Below are 19,378 nucleotides of genomic sequence, written 5' to 3' on the forward strand. Positions count from 1 at the left end.
GCAGTCGTATATCTGTCTTGACATTAACCTCGTATAGGCACGTGTCCACAGAATTGCGGTGTGTTTGCACTATAAGTATTCATCCCTATCCATATATCTCATCTATCAACTCGGCTTTACTTAACCTGCAAAGAATTAAAGCACCTAATGGCTGGAAGCTTTGGCAACGTGAATTAAAGCCTTTTATAAATCAGTATTCAGTAGTCTTCAGCGCACTGTGTACAGGTAAATAGCTACTGCATCTCCCCCTCCTGCTGCTTCATGGCTATGTCCTTGTATTAAGTCCTTGTTAAACCGCCTCCTTATTGTGTTTCCTCTGTAAATCCTGCAGGTTGTAATGGGCTCCTAAATCTTACAATTTGGTATAGAAAATACCTTCTATGTTTACTTGTTTGTTACTTTTAAGAGAGTCATTTGTATTTGACCAGCTTTGCACAGCTCTCTGTATATATAGATCTTTTTTGTTCTTTGCACAGCTCCCTATATCTTTTTTTTTTTTTTTTTTTTTTTTTTTTAATCTAAAAAGCTTGTCCTGTGTTAGGTAAACTTCCTCAACCTGTTGTGAAGTGATGCCTCATTTTTATCAGAAAGTCGGGATTTAAATGCATGGTCAATGTACCCTGCAGTTTAATGCACTGCTGCAGAGGCATTGCAACAACTGTTCCCAACTGTTCCCATGGACGTCATCTACCTGGACTTGTGCAAAGCATTTGACACTGTCCCGCACGACATCCTTGTTTCTAAATTGGAGAGACATGGATTTGATGGGTGGACCACTCGGTGGGTAAGGAATTGGCTGGATGGTTGCGCTCCAAGAGTTGCAGTCAACGGCTCGATGTCCAAGTGGAGAGCAGTGACGAGTGGCGTTCCTCAGGGGTCGGTACTGGGACCGGCGCTGCTTAACGTCTTTGTTGGTGACATGGACAGTGCAACTGAGTGCACCCTCAGCAAGTTTGCTGACGGCACCAAGCTGTGTGGTGCGGTCAACACGCTGGAGGGAAGGGGTGCCATCCAGAGGGACCTTGACAGGCTTGAGAGGTGGGCCCATGCGAACCTCATGAAGTTTCACAAGGCCAAGTGCAAGGTCCTGCACATGGGTCCGGGCAATCCCAAGCACAAATACAGGCTGGGCAACGAGTGGATTGAGAGCAGCCCTGAGGAGAAGGACTTGGGGGTGTTGGTTGACGAGAATCTCAACATGAGCCAGCAATGTTGCTTGCAGCCCGGAAAGCCAATCGTATCCTGGGCCGCATCAAAAGAAGCGTGACCAGCAGGTCGAGGGAGGGGATTCTCCCACTCTTCTCCACTCTTGTGAGACCCCACCTGGAGTCCTGTGTTCAGCTCTGGGGCTCCCAGCATAAGAGGGACATGGACCTGTTGGAGCGAGTCCAGAGGAGGGCCATGAAGATGATCAGAGGGCTGGAGCACCTCTTCTATGAAGACAGGCTAAGAGAGTTGGGGTTGTTCAGCCTGGAGAAGAGAAGGCTCCACAGAGACCTTATAGCAGCCTTCCAGTACCTAAAGGGGGCCTACAAGAAAGCCAGAGAGGGACTTTTTTACAAGGCCAAGTAGTGATAGGAGAAGGGGTAATGGCTTTAAACTGAAAGAGGGTAGATTTAGATTAAATGTAAGGAAGAAGTTCTTCAGTGTGAGGGTGGTGAGGCACTGGAAGAGGTTGCCCAGAGAGGTTGTGGATGCCCCATCCCTGGAAGTGTTCAAGGCCAGGCTGGATGGGGCTTTGAGCAAGCTGGTCTAGTGGGAGATGTCCCTGCCCATGGCAGGGGCGGTTGGAACTAGATGATCTTTAAGGTCGCTTCCAACCCAAACCATTCTATGATTCTATTTCTGCTCCTGGCGTGTACGGCGCATGAGATCATCTGATCGTCTTTCACTTCTCCCACATCTGAGCAGACCTGGTGTTGGCGAGTACAGCAACCCCGGCTCAGCTGATGTGCACAGATTTGCAAGATTGAGGTTTACCTGGTACTTCAGCTTTGGGAGGGGGATGTTACTGCATCTGCATTTCTGTAGGCATCTGAATTACAGCCTCACTTATTATTTCTTTCCAGGACTGCTGCTTTTTCTGGGACTTCTTAAAAAAAAAAAAAAAAAAAAAGTTAATTTCTTCCTACCCAAAAATCAGAGCGGTGTCTGGTGCTGGGAAGGCCTTTTACAAACACTGTGCAGCGCTGCTGCTGGGAACAGCCTCCCATAGCAACCTTCAACTTGAATGCTGAAATCACATCACCCCGTATGACAGCTTTATTACTAGATTGGCATGTGAACCCTTTGGAAGCAGTCTAGGTGGCAGCAAAAAAGCTCCCCTAGATTCTGTCTTTAGTTTGTTTGGTTTTTTTTTAATTTATTTTATATTTTGTGGGGTTTTTTAATCACTTTGAGTTTTGGTTTTGGGGTTTTTTTTCCTTTTTTAAAAATTTTCTTTCTCCGATAGAATAAATGTTAGAAAAGTGAGACACACCATTCTAGGTGAGGTGGAAGATCTCTGCCATGAGGTATGACACATGATCATGACCATCACCGCAGCAATTTCAACTCCTCCACTGCTACACGTGGACAAGATGAAGCCCTTGCTGGAAAGCCATGGCAGTAGTGGAATTGGGCTCAGGGTGTGGTTTTTGGGATGTGTGGTTTTTGGGATGTGTGGTTTTTGGGATGTGTGGTTTTTGGGATGTGTGGTTTTTGGGATGTGTGGTTTTTGGGATGTGTGGTTTTTGGGATGTGTGGTTTTTGGGATGTGTGGTTTTTGGGATGTGTGGTTTGGAGCTCCAAAGGGTTAGGGTCCTTCTCAGCCAAGGACTGAGCAAATGGGTGGCAAGAGCTTGAAGGGAATGCATTTGCCATCAGCACAGCATCCGTCTAGTAGTTAGCAGGTAGCTTTTGAAGACACGAAGATGGATGGTGCAATATCCTGTGTGTGCTATCTTGGGCTTTTGCTGCCATCTTTGGATAGTGGGTGCTGTGCAGGTGGTCAGCCAAGGGGTCTGGCACCGTAGGTCAAAGTCTATCTAAACCAATCGTCGGTGGGGCTGTGCAGTAGCTGTTCTGCTCTCACCATCCCTAAGGAGATTTGAGTTGGCAAAGTGAGGGTTTCTTGTGTTAAGAAGTTGTTAGTTCATCACTCTGAGCTTCATGGGGCTGATGAGGTTGGCCCCACGTGGGTCTGGAGTATGCTTCTGAGTTTTGCTAGAGTATCATCTCCCTTTGCTTTCACGGTGGAGGTTATTCTGGCCCTGATCCATCAGCACTCAACATAAATCAAGACCGTGCAGACACGCATGCTGTTCCCGTTGCCCAGCCTGTCTGCAGACTTGTGTTACATCTTTGTGCTGGTTATTGGCTTGCTTCCTCAAAGTTTCTGTTGATGAAGAGAGGCCTTGAGGGGTGGATGAAACTCCTGGAGAGCCGGGGGGGGACTCCTGAGAGCACTTGTGGGACCAAACCAGGCCATTCCAGATCCAGTCTGAGATAACGTTGGTGATGGGAGAGTTTATCTCCTGGGCTTTTCGTTGAGCTTCAAGTTACTGATCTGATGGACTCTTCCTCCCCACCAGAAAACCAATTGCAAAATAGCTGCTTGCAGTCTTCGCCCACCCACGTGGACACGTGTGGCTCACTCCGAGCTGGTGGCTGCTGGGGCTTCTCTGGCTGCAAGGGTAAGAGAGACAAAATGCCTGAAGCTGTTGATGATACCAACTTACATGATCTCCCTTGATCGTATTTCACTGGTGCAGAGGTAGTCCCATCTGTACTCGTGAACCACCAAGTCCGCGGGAGGAGCAGCGTCCCTCCTCCTTGCTGCCGGAGCTCCGGATTTCTCTTCCCAAGCTCTTCTGGGGACGAAGAAAGCTGGCAAGTTATTTTTAGGTGGAGGAAAGGGGGTGGCTTTCTGTGCTGGCTGTAAGCAAGGAGACAGCGGGACTCAGACCCTGGGAAAGCTATGGTGATAGACAAAAAGGTTTTGGAGCCCATGTGAGGAGCTGCCTCGCTTTATCTGTGGCTTCCTCAAAAGCTTTTCAAGCTTTTCTAACAGGCTTTGTGAGTGTCTCCATCCTCTTTAAATCCTGTTCCTCTCCATCCCTTTGCACTTTGTAGAGAAGCAAGAAGTGACTCATTACACAGCCTACGAGGAATCTTTAATGAATAAATGCATTTAAGAAGAAGAAAAGAAAAAAGAAAACAGTTCTCCTGTCTGGGGCAGAGTGATGCTTTTGCTGTCTTGAACTCTGAAAGAATAAGTTAGGCTGCTTCTTTTTATTAGCTTTTAATTAATTAAGTTACTTTAGTGCTGCTGTTAAGACTAATAGGACTTTGTTGGGACTAGAGCTGTGGGTTTGGTTTTGATTTTGTTGTTGTTGTTTATTTAGTTTTAATGTGCTTGAAACATCAAGAGCAAAATTTGCAAATCTCCCAGCTATTTCCCTTCATCCCTCTTCAAATCTCCTTGGCGCTGGCAGCATCCCACGGGGAGGAGGAGCAGTTCAGTGCCCTGCGGTGCTTTCTGGGCATCCTTGGCACTAGTCGGAGCAAAGCGGTGTCTTTTGAGGCACCTGCGGTGTCTTGGAGGTGGATGGGAGCCTCTTGCCTTTCAGAGGAGCTATGCTTTTCTGCCAAGTCCCTGAAATAATGATGTTTATTTAGCTTTCTTCCTTTGCTGCTCTGATGGAAGGAACCTTGGTGACACTTTTCAATTTTTCTCCAGTAATAAAATAACCACATATACCTGCAGTTTTAAAAATAGACCTTGTGCGTCCCCTTTCTTGCTTCTGGATCTTCTGTTCTGGTTGGGATCTCTCTGCTCAGGACTCCTGAACAGAGCGGAAGGACAGTGTACATATATATTTATAAAACTATATAATTTCTATAATTCATGCAATGCATGAATTTTGCAGTACATAGGAACAATAGGGTCAGTCGGCTGGGGCTGGTGGTAATAACTGGGAATTGCACTTGGTTTTATTTAAGGGTGGTTCTTCGTTTTGAAGGTTCTCCTTGAATTCAAAAGCTCGTTAGTGCTCTGCTGCTTCTCCATAAGCTCCAAGTCTCTTCTCTTTGTTTAAATACAGGAAAGGAATGTTTTCAAAGGGAGGGAAGAGGGTGAGAAAGAAGTGTGGGTGCTCCTCTGAGATCGAGCCGATCCATTTTTATCTTGTTATATATCATTTTTACTTAATGCTGTTATATTATTTCAGCTGTGCTTGGTTTTCAGATTCGATGCAGATATGAAGTTGCTATAACAACATGATGATTCATGTAATGCTAGCAACAATCTGCCGGGATTTATTTTTCTGTCGTGACGACTTAGATGTTTTTGGTGGGGATTTCTGTCTATTTTCAGATAGACCGTGCCGTTAGCTCTCTGCAGTGATGTGCTTTGGATTACCTGGACTCGAGGTAGTAGCACCTGTACTCATGTAACAGACCCAGAGATCTCAAAGCACTTTACAAAGGTCGGCGTTGTTGTGCCAGATGTAAAATGGGAGACGAAGACACAGGGATGCGGGACTGGCCCGAGCATCTTCAGCGTGTCAGGCGTGCAACCACGGCATCTGGCACCTTGTACCAGTGCTTAGGTGGTTCTCCATCTCATTCCTTCTCGCAGGGGTAGAGCTGATAAGCTGATTATTTCTGAGATCCTCCTGATCCATGTCCTTTAGAAAATAGAGAGGCACAAGTTAAGAGGTCTTGAATTGCTCCTGGAAAAATATTGTCAAGATCTTTTGTTACCACCTAAAGGTCCTCTGAAGTCACCGAGCAGTTACGGGTAGATCCAGAGGATTTGTTTAATAGATCTGTGCCTTTTTTTACTATTTTATTTTTTTAAATTGCAGTCTGTGGTAACAAAAATGCTTTTTTTTGGGTCTTTTAATAGAGAAAAAAAAAAAAAAAATGTCCAGAATTAAGGATGACTGATTTTTCTGTGGAAGATGGCAGATCATACAGAAATATCCACTGAATGCTGGGTTTTAAACTGCTTCTCCTTTGCAAAGAGCGGTCGTGATGGGAAATGTTTCAAGGTACCTCCAAAGATTTTGTCAGCTTCTCAGTTCAAATCTGAAACTTGAGCAATGGAAATAAATGCCTTCAGCATCCTGAAGCCTCACGCCGAGAGCTCTCTCCTCTTCTCTCTCTCTCTCTCTCTCTTCTTCCCTAATGCTGAGAATTTCAGGTAACACATCTGCAAATGGAGCAACGTGCCCTGGCACGTTTTTTGGGGAGTTTTGGATTTTTCCAGTATTAAAGACGAGATTTTTTTTTTTTTTCCCCTAAATGAAACTTTTTCTTTTCCTGCTAACAAATCTAGGATTACTTGATGTTTAGTGCTTAGGTTTTGGTTTTTTTTTTTTCCCTAAATGTAGAGCTGTAGCAGGGCTCAATGCCTTTTGGGAAAGTGCTGTTCCTCCTTGCAAAGTCCCATGCTGATCTGAAAACCATCCGGAGGCGGTAACGTGCTTTTGTCCAGCCTGCCTGTTGAGCTGGCGTCTCTTTATCTTGCCCAACAACTGGAATGCAGTTGATCCTGTAAAAAGGTCTGGGCTTTCTGTCCTGCCTAATTGTGTTAAATTGCATCTGCATCCTAAGGAGAGCGACTGGGAGAGGATGTTGAAGCCTTATATGCATTTTTAAATTCATAAATGCCATCAGTGGAGTCTAAAGCATCAGATAACTGACTCTAAAGGCCTTGCTGAAATGCACTGATGTCTTTATGTCTTTGAGAGTCATCTTCCCGTGCACTGAATCTCCAGATCCTACACGTGTTGCTGTCAGCTGTATTAGGGGTAAGGAGGAATCATAACTGAGAAGACAGCCGTGGGGAAATGTGCCGTGGGGGCTGTAGTATCTGTACACCATCAAGTGAATTTTGCAGTTTTGCAGGGGGTCACGTTCTGACACCTGGTGTTGCTGCTGTAATGGGACTTTTGCTGCAGAGCAAGAAGCTGTTTTCAGATCTGTCTCCCTGCGTCAGAGGAAACGTCTTCTCCTGGTGCCTCTGTGCACGTGCCTTACCAATCCCCACTCCACTTTTTCAACAATTGGATATTTGGGCACCACAATAAAAATGCAGTAAAAATGGAGGCAATGGAAAATATATGCCGGTAAATTATAACTTTTTCTGGAGATGAGTTCCAAAAGTTTAAAGCTCGTGAAGCAGGCAGGCCAGCATAGTATATGAGATATTGCAGGTGTCACTAAGGGATGTTGCCTTCACTTTGTTCCTAGGCATAGTTTTTATCCCTTGGCCACGTTGATCATTCTGACCTGATCCCATGCAGCCTCTTCCATGCAGCAAATTGCAGATTTCTCCTCCCATGAGCTCCTCTGCGCATGGGGTGAGGACCTTCATGTTTGGCTTGGTGGCTCCTTGGATGCTGCGATGGAACGGAGAAAACCTCCTTCTGTTCATCGCAGCTGGGACAGTCCTGCAATTTTAGCTTCTGGTTCTTTGTGTTGTTGCTGCTTCTTGTCTTGTCTGTGTTTTCTCATGGGCGCGTTACAAGAGCTATGCCAGTGGTGGTTAGCGTGATACTGGTGGCCTGGGACAGAAGACAGTGTCTCCCCCAGCTACTTGGGGGCACACGTGCATTTCTGTGATGGGTAGAAGATGACTTTCCCTCTGAGTCATGCAATTCCTATTTCCTTCTATAGGCTGGTGAAATCAGTCGAGGGACGGGGAGGGAAGAAATGGAAAGTGTCTCCGTATTTCAGGAGAAAAAGCAACCACTCCTCTGTGGCGGTTATTTTAGCAGCAGTTTGCATCTCAATTTCAACCCCAAAATACGCATCAAGTGCAGGCAGCTGTGTTTGCCGAGCCAGAAGGTGTCAGAGATGGTATCAGTTTTCTTGCTGCGGTCCTGATAGTGTGAGGAGCCATGAAGGAATTGTCAGCCACATGCATGAGGCAGGTAATTTGAAAAAAAATAAAAAAAAAATTAAAAAAATCTGTTGGGGTTTGCAGCAAGACCTTGGAAACGACTTGGCTTGCTATATTGGTGCCTGGCTGTTGAACAGGGTTTTCACAATGGGGCAGTGACTGCCTTGAGGGCTGTGGGTCAGCGTGTGTCCCGATGCTCCCTCTTACAGAGCTGCTCATCTCAGCTGGAATTGCAGAGTCCTAAGGCCAGGTGTAGCATGGATATCGGGGTTTTTGCTCTGGTCTGGTAGTGCAGCGTTATATCTTTGCCCAAAATCTCTCTGTAGGGTAAGCAGTTGATGTGCATGGTGAGTAGAGATGCATTCACAGGTGGTTCCCAGAAGCTCTTTCTACCTAGGGGTGCCCAACCTTGTGATGTGTCATGGTGTTGTAGCCCCCAAACTCTGTGTTTGCTCCCACCTGCTCCTTGGGGTTTTTACTAAGGTCATTCCAGTTTTCTCCCGGCTTCTAGTTTTACTTCTCTTGTGTCAGTGTGGTGGCAAAGCCAGAACATGCATGAGACCTTCACCAGTGATTTCTGAGAAATAACTCATGGTTACCTTTTGCTGCTCCAAAATGTTGGAAAACCAGTCTTCTCCTGGTCCTCCCATGTCCATTTGTATTGGAGGACGACTATCATCCATGTGCATGGAGGACACAGTGCTCTAAAGTCAGCCTTGTGTCTCAGGCAGCAGCTGGTCTGCTGGAACAGGCATGGTGGTGGAGCTGGAACCCTGCTTGGAAGTCTGGTAGCAGCAGAGCAATGCTCTTGCTGCTGCTGCTGCTGCTGCTGCAAATGCAGCTTCCCATTCGCTCTTTCAGCTGTCAGGAGTCTCTTGACGTGACGCAGGGAAGTTTCCGCTTGATGAATTTCAGGGAGTGAAGCGAGGCCGGGTGTACATTTTAATTTTAGTTCTGCATGACGGAAGATGCTTGCGAGAGCCCATCATATTAATTTCAAAAGCTCTTCGGTATTGTGGTTATATTGCTGGAATAATACAATGGGTTGACTGGGGAATAAGGAAGTAAAGCAGGACTTTGGGGAACAGGAAAACCAACCATGCAGGCATAAGTTAGCCTGCACGGCCTGTCAGTAACCATCTGCATATCTTCCTTGACCCTGTTCCTGCCCCTAGGAAAGAGGTTCTGACCCTGAAGGATCTTTTGCGTCCCCAGTCTTTTGGACCGTAGTTACTGGATTGGAAAGACTCCAGTTGTCCAGCTCTCTAGCTCAGCCATCTTCCACTGGTCCCATCTGCTAATTCATCCTCCAGGAGAAACAGAGTCGATGTCATGCCAGCAGGAACTGTCGTAAGCTATTTTCATGTCTAGTGCCTGGGCATGGCATAGAGGAAGGCATGGAGAATTCCCAGAAAGGCAGTTGAGTAATGGAAGGTGATGGGTCCAGATGGAGCAGAGACATCTTCAGAAAAGGGCCGTTCTTCCTCCCCTCCGGCTTCCATGCCACCGAGCTTTGACAGCATTAAAACTTCAGGTAACCTCCTTGTGAAAGCCTTTGCCTGCTGAAAAGGGGGAGCTGGTTGCAATCCACTTACACCATATCAAGCTGAGAGGAACGTGGCATTGGTACAGACGGTTGGTCCCCACAGTGCGTGTAGGACCATGCACGAAGACACAAGGTGGCCCAGCAGCGAGGATGTGAACGTTGGAGTGAGGAAGCCTGGGTTGGTCTCTCTGCATCGAAAGTGTTGTTAGTAATACAGGTGTAGAGGGCGTGTCCTTGACTGTTGGTTTGTCTTGGCACTGTCCTGGTTTCCACCCCAGAGGCTGTTTAGGTTTTAGGGGAATGATATACATCTGACAGGCATGGGTTGTGTTGCAGCTTGGGGATGTTCTTGGAGAATCCATCAGGCAAACTCGTCTAGATAGCAGCTGTATTGGACATTGTACAAGCGAGAGGAAATCTGTGCCTCCACCTCGTGATTTTGTTGGGGTTTTTTTGTTTTGTTTTTTTAAATAAATATTGTGTGTGTGCTTGGATGGCATTTTCCATTCAAAAAGGGAGGGAAGGAATGAACGTGTCACCCACATCCAAGGTGCTGGGCACATAACTCAGGAGAATTACTCATAAAACTGCAACCTCATTATCCAACTGCGAAGGATTTCTTCCACCGATTTCCTCAGTCTGGCCACAATCCTGAAATTAATTTCACCTAAACAGTCAGTAGCATTTCCTCTATCAGTGCAGGCAGAAATCGTTTCGTTTCGTGGCTGAATGCTTCAGACAAAGAAGAAAAAAGAAAAAAAGCCCGAAGTATAATCCTTAAGTGGATGCATTCACTCTGGGTTTTAGAAAAGGATGTCTCCATCCCAATTCCAAGCAGATGATAGAGTGCATCGCCTGGAAGCCCTGGATGGATTGCCATGATGTTGTTGTCATAGTGTGTATCGGCATATAGAGGTTGAATCTGTTGTGACTTTGTTGGCCTCGTTAGAGCTGCTCTTCCTCCTGCCATCTGAAGCTTCGGTGTGCGGTTCTTCCAGCCTCCCTGCCTTTCTCATTGAATCTTAACGGGATTCCATCTGTCATCTCCCGCACCAGGTTTCCTGTTCCCCATCCCTGGCCATCACCACGAACGGCTGACATTGCCCTTGGGCACGCTCATCCTGGCTGAATGGTGGGATGCTTTTCACAACGTTTGCTTTCCAGATGGATCTCCCCTCTCCAAGTCTGCTGTTTTGCTCTGCTGGGGAAAACACAGCTGCCCTGGGGTTTGTTTTGCACGCACAAGTGTAGGTGGAGCAGATTGGAGAAGACTCAAAGCACCTGGGTGACTGGTGAGCTGGGTGGTTGAGGTGGTTTCCCCCCTGTAAACATCTCAGGAGGAGGGGATGGCTTACCCATTTGGGTAGCAGATGGGATCTGGAGTTACTGTGCCCTTGTGGGCACTGGTAGGACGAGCTGATTTTTGGATCTTGTTGCTTGGAAGAGCCCGTGTGAGGCTTCAGGCTCTCTTAAGTGCATGCTCCTGTATTTCTTTCTCCTGATGGAGAATCGCCTGAGTTTTAGCTGCTCTTACCAATGTCCTGCAGTAAACGGGGATGGTGAGCATGTGGTGGTTGAGATCCAGACCTAAGTGCATCTCTTGCTGACGTTAAGATTCAGAAGCCCAGGGGTCTCTTATGTGCTCTTCATCATATTCTTTCTAAATTTCTTTTCCTGGAGATGAAGAGGCTGGCAGCTGAAGTCACAAATTCCCAGCTCTGAGCCCGTGCTGCTTGTTTTCCTTCCTAAAGAAAGAGGGTGAAGGAAAGGTGCTTTGGGATGCCTAGCAGAAAAAGTGTCCTTATAACCAGAGCGGTGATGGTGTTGCTCGACAAGAAGTTGGACCTAGGATGTCCTAGTCAATACAAGGCAAACTGGCAGGCTGCACATCACCTTGTCCTGCCCATTAATCTCCAAGAAGCTGATAACATTTCTTCTGTCAGCTGCTAGATATGGTTGGAGGCTCTTTAAAACTTTCCATTTGCCCCATGGGCTAGGTTTAGCTTGCCAAGAGGACATGAGAGTGCTGCTGGGGATGTGCCAGGTGTAGGATGCTGAAGGATGAGGTGGATTACCACTCATCTGCTAACGAAGACTATGGTAAACAAGAGGGGATGGAGGGGGAGGATTGAGCTGAGTTGCCTGATGGTGATTTTCTTGATGGCAGGTAGTTGGGAATTACGTCCTCTAGCTGTAACAACTCAGTAAGGTCAATGTTTACAAAACACCTCGCGCAATTTGATCCAAATCTTGATTAAACCTCTAGGCTGGTTGTCCCCAGCCTGAAGCGCTTGGGTAACACGTTTATTTGTTGAGCTACCTTTTGATGTTTCTCTCAGCCAGCAACAAGAAGCTGCTGATACAGGAGGGGAAAGTCTGCTGTCACGGTGTGTAATTGGCTTGGTATGTTTGCACAGAGGTCACCGAAGGCTGGGATTGCTGCTCCGGGCAGATACAAATCATTGCTGCAATTTTATCTCTGAATTTTTCTGGCTGGGGAAATTGCATCCATTTTTTTTAGCGAGCTTTGTATATAGAGCATGCATATAGGAAGTATATAGCATTTATATAGGAGGTGTTTATCGATACCTTAAAAATACTATTGTATTCAGTGTATGGTGACCAGAGCAGTATAGGAGCTAAACACAGTGTGTGAAGAAGGGCTTCCTTGTTGACGTTAATTGAACAAAGCAAGTAGGTGCGTTAATTAAAAGGGCTTTTGTGATAACAGACTGATGAATGGACACTGCGTTTTCTTTGTAACAGAAAATTAGGAAATACTGCATACTTAATAGCTATTGCAAGGTAGATGGATACATTAAGGAATCTACAATTTATCTGGCTAATCTTGCACCATCTGAGTGTCTGTGGGTAAAACCATATAGCTTGTGGGTGCAGCTCTGAGTTGCATCTTGAAAGCTGCCTGGTGTTCAGCGAATGCAGGACCTGCCTCTCGGGGTCGCACCAGCACTTTTTCCTTGTAGGAGAATCGGGTGCTTTTATAGCCAAGAGGTGTTGTTTCTAGGAGAAATTCCTTAGAATAAAAGCTAAAAATGGAAGTTCTTGCAAGGTAGGGGGGTGTGTACGTGTGTGCAAGCAAGCATGAGAGAGAAACAACCTGCTGGTGAGAAATGTGAAGATCTTGATTCAGCAGGGCTCTCCGTGTTCTCTCAAATTTGACATAAACTGAAATGCTTAACTGGATTGTGGCCAGAGTGTTCCTCCCATGGCAGATCCAGGATCTTAAGAAGACAGGACAGTTAAGTAAGTGATTCCCCTTTCCCATTGCAGGTTTTAATTTGTTATTTTTTTGCAGGTGTCTTGCAACCAATTATAACCCTCTACTTTTGCACCTCTGCTAATCTAGAAATCTTAAAACCCTTTAGCAGTTTTAGAGGTTTATATCCCCTTTCTTTTAAAAAGCAGATGCTGTTCCCGTGCTCAGCAGTGATGTTTTGAGGAATCAACGCTTGCTTTTGTACCTGTTCGTACAGCCCAGCTCAGAGGCTGCAGGTTGCTGTTGGACGCCAGAGCTCATGGCGCTGATGGTGTCCGTGTCCTTCGCCATGACAGTGAAATTGTTTTCTTCCCAGTACTAATCAGTTGTCTCGCTTTTCCTTCCAGATTAGAAGAAAGTCTTGTGTTACCTGGGGGAACAGGACTTAGGAAGCAGTTGGTAAGAGCATCTCTGCAGGAGAGGGTCACCTGCATGTGGAAGGATGGGGCTCGGGCAGATGCAAATAAAATTTTGCCCTTGAGAAATGTTTTTTTCCTGGCTTTCATTTACAGAAGTTTCACCCTCTTTTGGACTGAGTTGCGAAAAGGGAGAGCTGGTTTATGAAAGTTTTGATGGCGAGGCTGGGGAGGGAGTCCCTGTGCGTCATGCCTTAGCTTCGCTCATACGGAGAGCAACCCTATCCAAGAGCTGTCTCAGAGCTTTGGCCATGTTTTTGTGTTCTCCCCATGTTGTCGTTGTGCTGGTCTTTTGATGGTTCAATGTCTTTAATCTCTAGAGCTATCTATGTACAGAAAAAAATGAAATACGGAGAATGGCAGTGTTTTGAAACATGGGTGTTTAAAGATGCCATGCAGAATTAGAATCATAGAACAGTTTGGGTTGGAAGAGACCTTTAAAGGTCATCTAGTCCAGCCCCCCTGCAGTAAGCAGGGACATCTTCAAATAGACCAGGTTGCTTAGAGCCCTGTCCAACCTGACCTTGAATGTTTCCAGGGAAGGGGCATCTACCACCTCACTGAGCAACCTGTTCCAATGTTTCACCACCCTCATCGTAAAAAACTTCTTCCTTAGGTATAGTCTGAATCTCCCCTCTTTTAGTTTAAAACCGTTACCCTTTGTCCTATTGCTACAGGCCCTGCTAAAAAGTCTGTCCCCCAAATCACCAAATTCCCTGAAATCACTGAGAACCATATTGTTCTGTAGGTCTTCAGGTTTAACTTCATGTTCCTCGTCTTGGAAACTCTTGCCAGGGCGCGTAAAGCCTTGTTGGTCTCCTGTGCAGTGTGAAAGGCAAGCGGGGGAGTGCTGGTCCCATGCCACGCTGGTGGGATGTGCATGCATCCCTTGGATGCTCACTGGTCCGCTCCCAGGGGACTTACTGTCTGCTCCAGCAGGAGATTCACAAGCGACAGCTCCGTTCTTGGGCAGGACGGCCGAAGCCGAGCTCCCTTGGCTTTTCCTGGAACTGTTCTTTTGTTTTCCCTCCCATCTGGTTTACCTCCAGTTGGAGGTGTAGGGAGCTGCTGTGGATTTACATGACTCCTCCGTGGTGTCCCCTGAGACAGCAACTCTGATTCATCACCTGCAAGGCTCGTGTATGGGGAGAGAGCAGAGCTTTGTGTAATTTTCACGTTACCTGTGGCAGCACCGGCGCTGAATCAGTGGGACGGGTGCCCCTTTCGATATGGGTGATGTTTCCCTAAATATCAGTGCTCATTGCCCCTGGATCTCCTTGCAGCAGTACTGAGTAAAGAGCATTAGTGGTGTTACTGCTGTCCTGAATAGTCCCCAAGCGCCACGTTTGGCTGGAGAGAGATAACATAAATTGTCCTCCTACAAGGATCTGGGCTGGAAACTAGAGGATTTGGCTTTCAGTACAAGCTAGTCGTGCCTTAAAACAAATTTTGCTGAAGGTGCCTTTTCTCAGCTTTATAGCTTTCCCTTTCCATCTTTTGCTTTGATGTGCAATTTCTTCTGTGTGGCAGAAAGGACCGGCTGCGTGGGAATATGGGCTCTGGGAGCTGCCTAGACCGATGGGTTAGAAAGCTGTAGTCGACCAGGTGGTGGGGTGGATTGTTTTAGCAGTGAGGAGGGAAATAACTGTTGTGGCATCTCTGTATCTCTGACCCGTCTTGCTCTTACTGGACCTGGAGTCACAAGCCTGGTGAAGGGCGTTGTTTGGTGGTGTGAATTATGAAGAACACCAAATGTGATGAACGTGAAAGTCCTTTCATGCTTTGAGAGATGTGTTGATGGGGTCAGCCAAGCTGGGGTCAAGAGATTTATCTCCCACCAGCTGTCGTGATGGTCCCTGGCTGCGTTGACAGCGTGTTGGCCCCCCTTGATTTGTTGATTGACCTGTCCAACTTCGTAACTGTTTCTATGGTGTCTTTGTGCTCTTGGACACTTGCTGATCACCCTCTCTCTGTGTGTACCATGGGTCTGGTGCTCTGCCCGTGTACCTGCTGCGTGATGAGGATGAGGAAAGTGGCTGGGAACTGTTTGGGAAGGGTCACCCCAGCTGCAGGTTGGGTATGGGATGCTCTTGAAAGCCTCGCTGTTTGGTAGCCGCGTGTTGGTCCTTTGGGAGCAAAGCTACAGAAGGACATCTCTTGCAGCAAAGGCCATATCTCTTCCTGTTCAGACTGGCTGTTTTTCACGTCCTGATATCCTTAAAGTCCAGGCAGCGGCGTTGTTTTTAGCTCCTTGATTCTCCCCGCCTGGGATCTGTACCGAGCGAGCACTGGTGAAGGCACTTTTGCTGGAAGGGATGTACAGGGTGCAAGCATGGTGTGCTCCCTGGTCCCAGCCCACTTCATCCACGTAGCTGAGTGTTTGCCAGAGGCTGCTGAGGTCCAGAGAGGCCACTCCATGCTAAGTACACCAGCACGTCCTCCCTGGGGACGTTGTTCAAGTGGCCTGACCCATGCTTCAGCCGTTCAGGTGATGCAAGTAAGAGGTTGACTGGGGCTAAGCCTATGCCTGGATTCGTGTCCAGGTGGGAGCAGGGAGCATCAGCTTCAGTGCTCAAACTTCTCTTGTGTGACCGAGTGGTTTTCTTTCTTCTTGTCTCTGACTGGTCATTTGTGCTTTCAGGTAGAGGCACGGTGATTGGAAAAATTGTGTTTATATCAGTGCATAAAAATACATATGCATGCTTTATTTGCTAAAGCAAATGGAGTTGTAACATCCATGTATTGATGCCCTTATCGTGCCCAGGTCCTTGCTAGATCTTGTTGCATTTTCTCCTTCTCCTTGTCCTTCTGATCTTTGCAAGTGTTGCTGTTGAACCTCACAAACGCTGTTTTCCACGTGGATACTGATTTTGTCTTTAGGGGTGCTAAGGAATTGGGGACGTTGTTTGTCCAAGGGCACATGCAAGGGCTCAAAGCTAGTGATGTGGATGTGCTGGTGGACTCGGGTTGCTGTCGCTCCTCTCCCAGCATGCTACTCCATATCCTCATCCCACATGTGGTTCCCGGCTGTGGCGTTGCTCTGCGGGATGCTGTCAAGTGTGTACGGAAGGGAAAAGGAGCCATTATGCAACATCCTTGTGCGGCTGTCCCAGCTGTCAGCATGTGATGTGAACGGTGTGGTGACCCAAAATAGCTTCTCCCTGGGTGGTGGGTTAATCTGGTACCTACCCACGCCTGCCTTCGTCTGGATGTCCTGATGGTTTAGCATTCAGTACACCACCTACCTTAGAGCGATGGGCAGTGTCGCCAGGCTGTTAGCATATTTTGTGTTTTCTCAGACCAGTTTCTTGGCCAGCGTTTCAGCACTGGGGTGGTTTCTGGCCAGGTTTCACCCATGTGGTGGTCCCTGCTCAGTAAGCAGAGCTGGCTTCGCCTCCGCAAAGCCTGCGGCTCCTGTCTTCCTGCTTTTTCCCTACATCTCAACGCTGCAAGTGAACGAGATAACCACCGCATCGTTTTTGTAGCAAACTCTCCTCGAAGTGACAGCCGTGGGCAAAAGCGTGTTGATGTGGTGCGTTGGGATTGCTGATTCGCTGGGCCGTCATCCTAATCTCTTTGACGTTGAAAGAGATTGAAGAGCGTTGCCACTCTGAGCTTCCTCGGTTGTCTTTCTTGAGAAACGCCGCCTCCGAGTAACCTGGGATCTGCACAAATTCCCCGGTCTTCCCCGAAGAAGTAGGAAGGTGTTCTCCCACGTCGGCAACGTGGTTTGGGTTTGGCAGAACAGAGCGTGCAACTAGAGGGAAAGCTTTCCGTGCTTGGATGCGAGCGTTGATGTCTGGCCGCGGGAGGTGTCTGCCGTGCACCGCATGGGAAAAGGTTTCGTGTGTTTTGGGAGCGCTCCTCAGATGGGGAAAACCTGGGTGTTAAGGAAGGATTTATCTTTTTTTTTTTTTTTTTTGAGATGCGGGGGAATACAGGGAAGTGAAATTACAGTTATTGCAGTAGCTATTGCTAAGGATAGCTCCTGGATGTTTGTCAACTTTAAAAATGAGCTTAATCTCCACTGCCTATTAAGGGATTGATGAGAGCTTTCCTGTGCTGTGCAGGTGTTTGGACCAAGCACCGGCACCTGAAAACGCATGAACTATGGAAATGCAATGTTGTTCCCATTTCTTACCCTCCTGTGACATTGTGAGTCTGCTGGTGGCTGCCCCCATCACCTATTTTCCAGCCCATCAATATCTGCTTTTGCAGCTCGGGTGGGATGGGGGAAAGATGAGACTGTCCTTGCCCTCTCTCCATCAAATGGCTGCCAACTTCAGATTGGGATGCTATGACAGGGTTGATGATTTAGCTTTATTTATTTATGTATTTATTTTTTTTAAAGAAGTGGAGAGATTGATTTTTCTTCTTTTTTTTTTTTTTCCCCTCCTTTTCTCTTTTGACCTGAAATTTCCAGAAACTCAGGCTCCACAATCAAGAGCGGGTGCCTCCTTGTCTTAAAAGCAAAGACATCTGTGCAACCACCTTAATTTCTACAGCGAGCTGCCAATGAATCTGTCCTGCGTCAGGCCGGACTTTTTGGCTGCAGCCTCCATTTTTCAGGGCGCATCAACGTATTTTGAATTATCTGTATCCCTCGGCCTTACAACTTTTCTCTTCTCTCCCTGTTGCCAGCTTTGGATTTTTTTGGTGTGTTTTAAAAACACCTCCTCCACACACGGGCAGGTTTCTTTGCTGGTTTGGGACGGCAGCCAGCGTTTCTACAGCTGGTGCGTTGAGCATCGTGCGAGGTTTCTGCAAAAGAGGCGAATCCAGATGTCCCTTTTTTCTAAGCAGCGAGGAAGAAGCTGATGTGAGTTACTTCTGCGTTTAGAGATCCAAAAGGCCAAATGTATTTATCTTTTAGCTGAATGGGGTGGCAGCTCTCCAGCCTGCTTGCTGCAAATTCAAGGTTATTTTATGGAGCCATGGTGGGGATCTTTCCTCTTTTTTTCCTCTGCTCCCACAAGGTGTAAGGATGGAGATACCGTGTGCGAGGTGGTGTTAGAGCGGGCGCTCTGAGGGATGTGGATCGCAAGGATGAACTGTGGGTAGGTTTGGAAGAGAATTTTGTTGGCAGCTACAGAGCAGAGGGAAGGGAGACAGGCAGTGATTGCACAGAAATAGTCTCCAGAACCCAAAAAATACTGATCCAGCATCAAACAGTAAGACAAGGAAACCCTGTGGCACTATCCAAATCTGTTGTTATACTAATTCCAAGGGAAAGGACATCACACTTTTCTAAAATGACAGTTTTTCTGTGAAATTTGAAATGCTGGTGAAACTTTGAAATTCTTGGTGACTTCCCAACTCAACTCTCCTTCCCACCCTCATCTTCCAGCCAGGTACAACCTATAGCAGGGAAGGAGAGTTCATAAAATCAAGCAGGGCCAAGATAATGAAGAGGAGAGGCAATGACATGGTGCCTGTCATTGAGGGGAGAGCATTTCTCCATTTGAAGATGGTTTGAATCAATGTTTGCTGTTTTAAGGCAGTTCTGCAAGTTGGCTCATGTCATCAGTCCTTGTCTTCTCGACAATATAATTGCCTGAGTTGATCTGCTCTGGCTCAAGCTGGCTAGCTGGGAAGGATCTTGTCTTGGAAAAATTTGAGTTAGAAGTCTATTTTGAGTTAGAAACAAAAATGTGCTCTGTTTTGAGAGAGCAGCTGGGAAGCAGGATAAAGAAATCCTTCATTTTTTGAAAAGGAACAAAAAAAAAACCACACAGAAAGAAATAAAGAAAACCTGCAAACAGAGTTGAAAAGGCTCAACTTCAGTGCTGTCGCGTGTGAATATTATTCTGAAGCCCTCATTGGGATCAAAGCATCTTTGCCGAATGCAAAATATTGTCTGTGCCTGCCAGCGTTGCTGCTTCTCATCAAGGTGCAGTTGTTCAGTAAGTAGTTACAATTTTGGGGGAAAATATCTAGAAGTGATTAAAAAGTAATTTAAAATAGCTGTGCTTTCCCATTAAGCTTTTGCCAGTGGCATTAAACAGTCTGTTTCTTCCCCTATGCTTATAACAAGCCTATTGTCACGCTGTAGGCGTTTTTTATGATAAAAAAATAACATTGTGTATCGACCAAAGCTCAGTTAACTAAAGCAAGTAGAAGACCTCCCTTGGCAAACAACAGCCTGCGGCTGGGGATGTTGATTTCTGTAGGGATTAGTAAATTTGGCATATCAGTGTATTTTTAAATAACTCCATACCCTCACAGTGCCAGTTAGGGAAAGGGTGTTA

The 19,378-nt window shown here is 46.7% G+C and overlaps 1 protein-coding gene across 4 annotated transcripts in view; it reads left to right on the plus strand.

The window, feature by feature from the left end:
• The window catches only part of TSNARE1 (t-SNARE domain containing 1), a 487,146-nt gene that overhangs the window by 20,380 nt on the left and 447,388 nt on the right, over positions 1 to 19,378 (plus strand). The window contains exon 1 of one of the 4 annotated variants that reach the window (XM_050891626.1): positions 13,087 to 13,113. The exons of the other annotated variants lie outside the window; for them this stretch is intronic. The gene's annotated coding sequence lies outside the window, so the exon portion shown is untranslated. Of the gene's footprint in view, positions 1 to 13,086; positions 13,114 to 19,378 lie in introns of those variants that run through there. 4 annotated transcript variants of the gene reach the window in all.

Source organism: Gymnogyps californianus, chromosome 2 (assembly GCF_018139145.2).
Source record: "Gymnogyps californianus isolate 813 chromosome 2, ASM1813914v2, whole genome shotgun sequence".
Classification (NCBI taxonomy): Eukaryota; Metazoa; Chordata; class Aves; order Accipitriformes; family Cathartidae; genus Gymnogyps; species Gymnogyps californianus.